Below are 8,196 nucleotides of genomic sequence, written 5' to 3' on the forward strand. Positions count from 1 at the left end.
AAGGATGAGCTGAGGTACTGGGGGAGTCTGATGGCCCTCCCCCTACTTCTCAGATCCCTGAGCCTGATGAGGTTGATATGGAAGTTGGACCTCCTGGGAGCTACAAGTGTCTTCAGGACCAAGAGTGCCTGGACCAGGAGAGCACCCTACCACAGAGATCAGGGACTGATGACACCCCCCAAAACCCCTCAGGCAATGCTGATCCCACAGGGCCTGTTGCTGAGAGTTCTGGTGAGGGGTCAAGTGCTCCCCACAGGGCTCAATGGCTCTTGGTGCCTGATGTGTACAGTTCCTCCTCCTCCTCCTCAGAATCAGACTTTGATTCTGCCTCTGAGGATGAGTTGACAAAGTCATCCCTCAGGAGGTAGTGTCCCCCTATTCAGCTAAGGTACCCCCCACAATAGAGAATGTCCCTACCCAGGAGGCGGAAGCTGTTCCTACTTCTGAGGAGCCTCCCTGTGCTGGCTACTCTGTTGAACATCTAATTGACTTTCTAGACCAGATCAAGCACCACCAGATCAAAAGGGTTGGACAGAACATATGTAAATGCTTCCCAGACCCTGAGACATTTGTGGTGTCTGTTAAGGCTGCAGCAGTGGCGCTGCACTCCAGTCCAGGGATGCAGGGTTACAGGTTTCACCCCAGCAGGCTTGCAGGTGATGTTGGGCAGTTGTTACAAGCAGTGCCAGCTGGGGAGTTATAGGCCTGGTCTTTCCCTGTCCTGCATGTTCGCTCCTCTTTGTTGGCTCTCGCTTTGTGTTTTTGGCCTCATCTGTCCTTCCTTCTGCACCTTCACACATGGCTGCCACAACCTTTGGCTCCCTTAATGCCAATGGCTGCAGAGACCCTGTAAAGACAGCACTCTTTGACTTCCTGTGCCAGAAAAGGCTGGACATCGCCTTTCTGCAGGAAACACACACCAAAGCAGCCAATCAAGCTGACTGGCATGCCTCCTGGAAGGGCCGCAGTTTCTTCAGTCATGGCACCTCTTCCAGTGCAGGAGTCACAATCCTTCTGTAACCACAGCTGACACCTGACTCAGAGGTAGCCCAGGAGGTCATTCCTGACTGCCTGCTCACCATTTGCATCCAGTTTGTACAACATAGCCTCCTCCTTATTAACATCTATGCACCCACTACTGAACAAGAATGGACCACATTCTTTCAGACACTGGCTGACATCTTGCAGAGTGCAGCTGATGCTGATGACCTTCTCTTCCTGTGCAGAGACTTCAGCTCCATTGTTGATGTGCATCTGGACTGGAATGGGCTGGAGCCCCATCGATCCTCAGCTCGGAAGCTGTGGACCACTTTAGAGGCAGCAGACCTTGTTGATGTCTGGCTTCATCTCCATGTCAATGTGAGGCAGTATACCTGACTGAAGGCAACTGCTGGTGGGCTCTCTATGGCACGCCTTGACCGCTTGTACATCACCAGGCACCACCTACCACTCTTGCACAGCAGTCATATTATCCCAGCAAGACTATCTGATCACAGCCTGGTTTCTTGTGCACCAAGTCTTCTTGGCAGGACACATTCCCAGGCACCCTACTGGTCCCTCAATACTAGTTTCTTGCAGGATGCTTACTTCTGTGACTGCTTCGCTCACTTCTGAAAGACATGGGAGGGTGCAAGAGCCATGTTCCCCTCCTGGTGGGATTTGGAAAAGGTGCAGATTAGAGTTTTATGTCAGCAGTACACGCAGTTGGCAACAAGTGAACTTCACTGCCATGTTCAGGAGTTGGAGGTGGATGTGGTATAGCTTGAGGTGGCCCTGCATGATTCTGGCAGTGACACAGGGCTGCTTGATAGTCTTAAGCTCTGCAAGAAACATTTATAGAGACTGATGCCCCAGTTCTCTTCCTCTTTAGCCCTGAGAGACGATGAGCCATACAGAAGGTCATTGACCATCTTAAGACCCCAGATGACCAAATGCTTACAGATCCTGTTGAAATCCAACTCCATGCCATCAACTTCTACCAGGAACTGTTTGCAGCCAAAATGACTTGCCTAGAGTCTGCAAGGTGCTTACATGACAGCCTCACTAGGCTTTGCTCATCGCAGGCTGACCATATTGAAAGAACTGTCTTTGGAGAAACTCACAGCTGCTGTTGGGGACCTCACCTCGACCAAAGTCCCTGGCATTGATTAGTTGCCTGACAAGTTGTATAGGACCTTTTAGCCTCTCCTTGGACTCTGCCTCCTGCATGTTTTTCATGAGAGTGTTGCGGACTAGACAATGCCAACCAGCTGTCACTGAGTGGTTCTCACCCTGCTGCCTAAGACAGGAGACCTTGACTGCATCAAGAACTGTGTGCTTATTACAAGATCTTGGCCAAGGCTTTGGCTAATCAGCTGTGCACTTCCATCATCGGCCCTGAGAAGCGCTACTGCATGGCAGGCAGGACTATCCTGGACAACTTGTTCCTACTTCAAGACCTGGTGATGGCTGCAGACCTCTTTGGCCTCAACATTGGGCTCATCTCTTTGGACCAAGAGAAAGCATTCAATCAGATTAGCCATGACTAACTGTTTTGGACCCTTGAGGCCTTTAGTCATCTTCACCTCTGCCCTCTGGGTTCTGTATCAGGACATTCTGAACATCCTGAAGGTGAATGGCACACTCTGTGCCCTGTTCCCAGCCTGAAGGGGCATCCACCATGGCTGCCCTCTGTTGGGAATCCCATACACCTTGTCCATTGAGCCCCTACTCCACATCCTGTCACAGTGCCTGACCAAACTGACTCCTCCATCTGCCCCCATTTATCAGTCAGGCTGACAGCATATGCAGATGATGTGACTGTCCTCATCAGCACCCAGGGTGATGTCCAGTCCTTGGTCACCTGTCAACAAGCCTATGAGCGTGCCTCTTTAGCTTGTGTGAACTGGACCAAGAGCGACACCCTCCTTCTTGGTCCCTGGGTCAACCCCTTTTCCCCCAACTTGCCCAGAGGTCTTATCTGGCATTGGGAGGGCATCAAGGCCCTGGGGGTGTTTCTTGGGCCTTTGGTCTTCTCAGCACAGAACTGGGAGGAACTTGGTGCCGAGGTGGAGGCACTTCTGCAATGATGGTGCTGGCACCTGCCCAGCCTCTCCTACCGTGGGTAGGTCCTTATTGTCAACAACCTGGAAGCTGCCACATTGTAGCACCATTGCACTGTGTTGGACCCCCAGCTGGACCTGCTTAAGATGCTCCAGCGATTGCTTGTAGACTTCTTTTGGGGTGGGCATCACTGGCTGCCCTGAGCCATTCTTTATTTACCAGTGGCCGAGTGGAGCCAGGGCTTATCTGACCTGGTGGTCAGGGTGTCAGCCTTCTGCCTACAGGCTCTCCAAAGGCTCCTCTACTACAAGGACCCCCTCCCCACAGGGTTTTGGGTACCAGGAGTCATCACCAGAACTGGTCTGGTAAATGGTGAGATGGGTGCATGCAGATGTGGGTCGATTAGCGTTTGGAGCAGAGATCCCCCATCATGCAGTGCTCCCCTGCTTCTCTGGTCCCAGAGTTCAGTGCAGTCCTTGCCTTGGAATCTCTGTTCTCCACTCTGAATACTAATGGAGGTGCCTCCTTGTCCCATCGTCGATGAGACTAGGGGAGTTGCCTTACTTTTATCACCCTTGTCCAGAGGGGTTTAGGAGTGTCTCCCACTGCATCTTCATCGCCTTTTGTATGTCCTTCCTCTGATCAGTTCCGGTTCAGGCAGAGGTAGTGGGGCGAGTCATTTATGACTCAGACAGGCTGGGTGCTGCAAAAGAGTTCCCCAACGAGACAGAGCTGATAGGTAACACTCTGCACTCCTGTATAGGCACTCTATAAGATGAGCTACTGTTCAGACCTGCGCAAATGGGAGACCAGAAACACACTACTCCTATGCTTCCTCACAGAGTTTGGACAAAATGGAATACTTCCTCTTCCTTGAGCTGAAATATTATGTGAAGCTAATAAGTTTATCCTTCTGAGCAGTGCCTTATAGAGCTTCTCTATCATTGAGGAGGAATATAAGGACCAAGAACCACCCAACAAAGTCCACTGATATGCTCCAGACCTGGAAATGTGACAGTAAAGTTGCTCTTTTCCTAATCCCACTCTCAGGCTTCCAATAGGAGTGGATTTCATTTTGCCGGCTCTAAAAGGCTGGCACTTTCTTCTGATCTGCTGAGGGTCATTTTTACTATTGTAGATGAGCAAGAGAGTGTAGTTATTTGAGGAATGGGAGCTTTCTGGCCATTGTGTCCCAAATACACTTTCCAGACATCTATAAGTGATAACTAAGTACAAGTAGTTTTTAATTTTTAAGGTTATTGTCTATCAACTGTTTTCAAAGGTAAAAAGAAGAAAGCATATTTTGCTTTCTATATTTTTATGTAGTAAACCTTTTTCATCAGGTACCACAACCTCATATAACTGACATACATTTTCCAGGATATGAACCAAAGTTTATTAGTGATATAGCAAACATACAAAATGTGGATGAGTCATGTACTATTAACTTTTTAAATTTAAATTAAAATCATAGACCTTAGGACTACATGCACTCTGCAAGGTATATTAATACTCCCATCATTAGTAATGGGTGATCTGAATGTACATGTAATGGGACGATAATGTGCTTCTCCAAGGGCACATAAGAATGCTGTAATACAATATAATAGATTTTCAAATACATGAAGAAAACAAGAAGATTGCTAGTGAGAAAAAGTAATAATGTAAATGATTCAGTGCATTGCCCTTGAAATCTTTAATTTAAAGGACTTACCTATCAGAAACACACTCTTCTATTACTGTCTCTATTTGACAAAATTAGTGTTCTATCCTATTCTGAAGATTCCTCTATCTGTCCCTTCTGTGCTACCAACCTATCAATCTCAGACCAGCAATATGAGATTATTAAAGTTTAGAAACCTAAAGCGATATTTTGGAGAACAATGGAAGTGTATGCTGCTGCTAAATGAAATGTATTCATGCTAATGTGGATAGAAAAAATGAACAATAAAAATAGTAGGAATTCATTTAGGTTAAAGGTTAGGAAATGAAGCAGGAAAATTAAGATTAGAAGTATGGATGCATTTTAAGACAGAGAACTGTAGCAAAACTAGAGAAATGTCCTGGGGTATAATTGCTACCAAAGGAAATAAAGTACTTTGGAAAATGTGTGAGGTTAATTTATGGGTCATTTATATAATTGTTTTTTCCCAAGTATGGCAACTTGTTATTATACAAAAAAAAATTTATTTCAATTGAAAAGTTGGAAACTTGCTGATAGTGACATATTTTTTGCCACCTAATTCTGGAAGGATTTTTTTTTTTTAATTATTCTTATAATTTCATCTGAATCTCAAAACAAACAAAAATTAATTTTATTTCTCCCTTTCCTATTTTTAATTCCTTATTTAGTTGACAGAGATCTACCAAATACCTAAATAACACTTTGCTGTTAACTTTGCTTAATATGCCAAATCAGTTTAATTACAGTTTCTATAAATAATCTATGCAAAATACTTCCCTGAACAGAATGCACTTTTCCTTATGTATGTGGCACATTTTAATACTTAAAAGCATTAGAACAGATGTTAGGTGCCTGCTAAACTTGTTTTCAGTTTTCTTTTATTTATATGTTAATGAGAATTTAATTACTTCATGAATACTTAAACAACCTGAGGGTGCCTGATATCATTAGCTTGAACATGACAAGCACCTCAAGTGACCACATGGGAAGACTAAAATTGCTTTTAGTTTACTTGAAGACAGAAAGATGAATTCATTTCACCCCCTGCTATGTTTTACCTGACATACAAAACTGAAAAAGCAGTGGGCACAGACTTAATCTTACTTTAACACGACTAAAAGGATCTAAGAAAGTACCGACACCTAAAAACATAAATTCTTCCTTTTTTGATTTGCTTCATTGTCCTTTAATAACCAATATGGGAATGTCTTCTTACTGCATCTTATTTTTCTTAATAGTTTTTTAAGGCAAAATGCTTTCTGTCATGTAAATTTCCTTGTTCAAAGCTTGTAGAATTATGCACAACTTAGACATGCCCTGCAGTGATTAAATTATCCAGGATGAAAAGCAGTATGGAAAATGTTTAACTAAATCTACCAGGAAACTTTTGGTAACACAAGCACTATTTGAAGGTGTCGTAATGTGGAGCTTCATTCTGATCTATGAAAGATTCCCATCAGCTTTAATAGAGTATTTTAACTCTACCAGTGTCTTGTTGGTTTATGCTTCTGATTTATTTTTTGCATCGAAAACTATGCTTACTCTAGTTCTGTGAAGAAGAGTAAATTAATCTGCCCTTGGACAGCCTAGATAGAAAGAAATCTGGACCACTGATGCTACCACTTCTTTGTCATTCAGCTCTCTCTAAACTTTTATTTCTCCCACAGAAAAAGAAGAAGTAATATTACTAATCTCTTCAAGTTATTTTCTTCTCTGAATTTTTCATCTGTCCTATCATTTTGAGCAGGAATTGACTGAATAGATTCTTACTTACAAGAGCTGGGGCATTTCCTTGGGTATACAACTACGTCCAATTTTTCCTTCACAAGGTAGCATTTTGAAACTTTCCTGCTAAGCCTGTTTCTTTTTTTAATATGAGTTCTTCAATGTTTCAATGGATTGGAAACATAGAAATACTTTATGGTACAGGCCTGGGGATGGAGAAGTGAAGTGAGCGGTGGGTAGCCATGATAGTAATTGCCTGATAAAAGTGAGTACCAGACTGGCAGCACTGTGCTCCATGTTGAAATCCCTGATTGTGTCCCTGCATTTAGACAACCATTACTTACATAAGTTTTCCAAAGAAGAGGTAGTAAGAACTTGCACGATCAGATTTTTTTTTTTTTTTGGAACAATGTAGAAGGTATTGTGAACATTTTAGCACAGAGCTAACATTTTAGCACAGAGATGCTTAATGCCTGGGGCCTGTAGAAAAGTGGCATCCAACCTGTGGAGCACACCATTGGTCTGCAAATTTGGGGATAGTGAGTCTCTTCCCTGCTGGCAAATTCCCATACCCTGAAATCAGGACTCTCCCACCCCTCTCACCCTGTGATGCCAGATTGGGGCTGAGCCATGCCCACTTTCCTCCCTGATGCTAGGTTGGAACTGAGCCTATCCTCTTCCCCTGCATGGGGCTGGATTGGGGTCAGGCCATGCCCCTTTTCCTTGTGTTATTGAATTGGGGCTGGGCCATACCTCTTCCTCATTTGGTTGGATCAGGGCTAGGCTGGCTCTTACCCTTCTCTATGCTCCTGGATCAGGCCCTGCCACACCTGCTTGGTACACCAATTCAAGTCCCATACACCAGGTCAGGCCTGGTATACCAGATCAGGCTGGATCTGGCCAATGGACAGACTGCCTGTGCAGCCTGACTATGCAGCCTGCAATGCAAAAAGACTGAGCACCACTAATTTAGCATAAATTGGTGCTCACAGTGTAGTATCATATACTTTTTTTTATATTCATAACAAAAGAGGTTAAAACAAAGAACCAAACAGGAATGCCAGAAACTAAACTTGCAGATAAAAATGATATCCATCAATTCAAGTGTTCACCTTAAAAGTTTTATCTGAATCTATTATTCCTCTTGAGTGTGGAGGAGTTGGGGAAGAAAGGGGGAGCAACGTGTAGAATATGTCAAGAGTTAGATAAAAGGAATGGACTAAAAATATACTGTACAAGAATAAAATCATTAGATTCCTCCCTCCCAAATTATATGCATAAGTGTTTCTTTGATGGGGGTCAGATAATTGGGGCAATACTGAAGCAGCAGGTATTTCACTACTTTTTTCAACGTTATAGGAATAATATTCTAATTTTACTACAATGTAGGAACACTTTCTTCAATGTGGGAGGCATGGAGATGTTTTCCTTGAACTTCAGGGAAGTCTAGATTCATAGATTCATAGATTCATAGATTAAGGGTCAGAAGGGATCTAGTAGACCTTCTAGCCCGACCCCCCGCCAGGGCGGGAGAACAACAAAAAACCCAAAAAAGAGAAACGGGACTCAAATGAGTCCAGCCAGGTAGGCATCCAGCCTCTTCTTAAAGACCCCCAGGGTAGGGGCCAGCACCACTTCCCTTGGAAGTTGGTTCCAGCTCCTAGCCGCCCTAACTGTGAAGTAGTTCTTGCGGATGTCCAATCTATACCTCCTCTCCATCAACTTGTGCCCATTACTCCTTGTTA

The sequence above is a fragment of the Gavialis gangeticus genome, unplaced genomic scaffold (assembly GCF_001723915.1).
Source record: "Gavialis gangeticus isolate Ggan-Ray unplaced genomic scaffold, GavGan_comp1, whole genome shotgun sequence".
Taxonomy (NCBI): domain Eukaryota; kingdom Metazoa; phylum Chordata; order Crocodylia; family Gavialidae; genus Gavialis; species Gavialis gangeticus.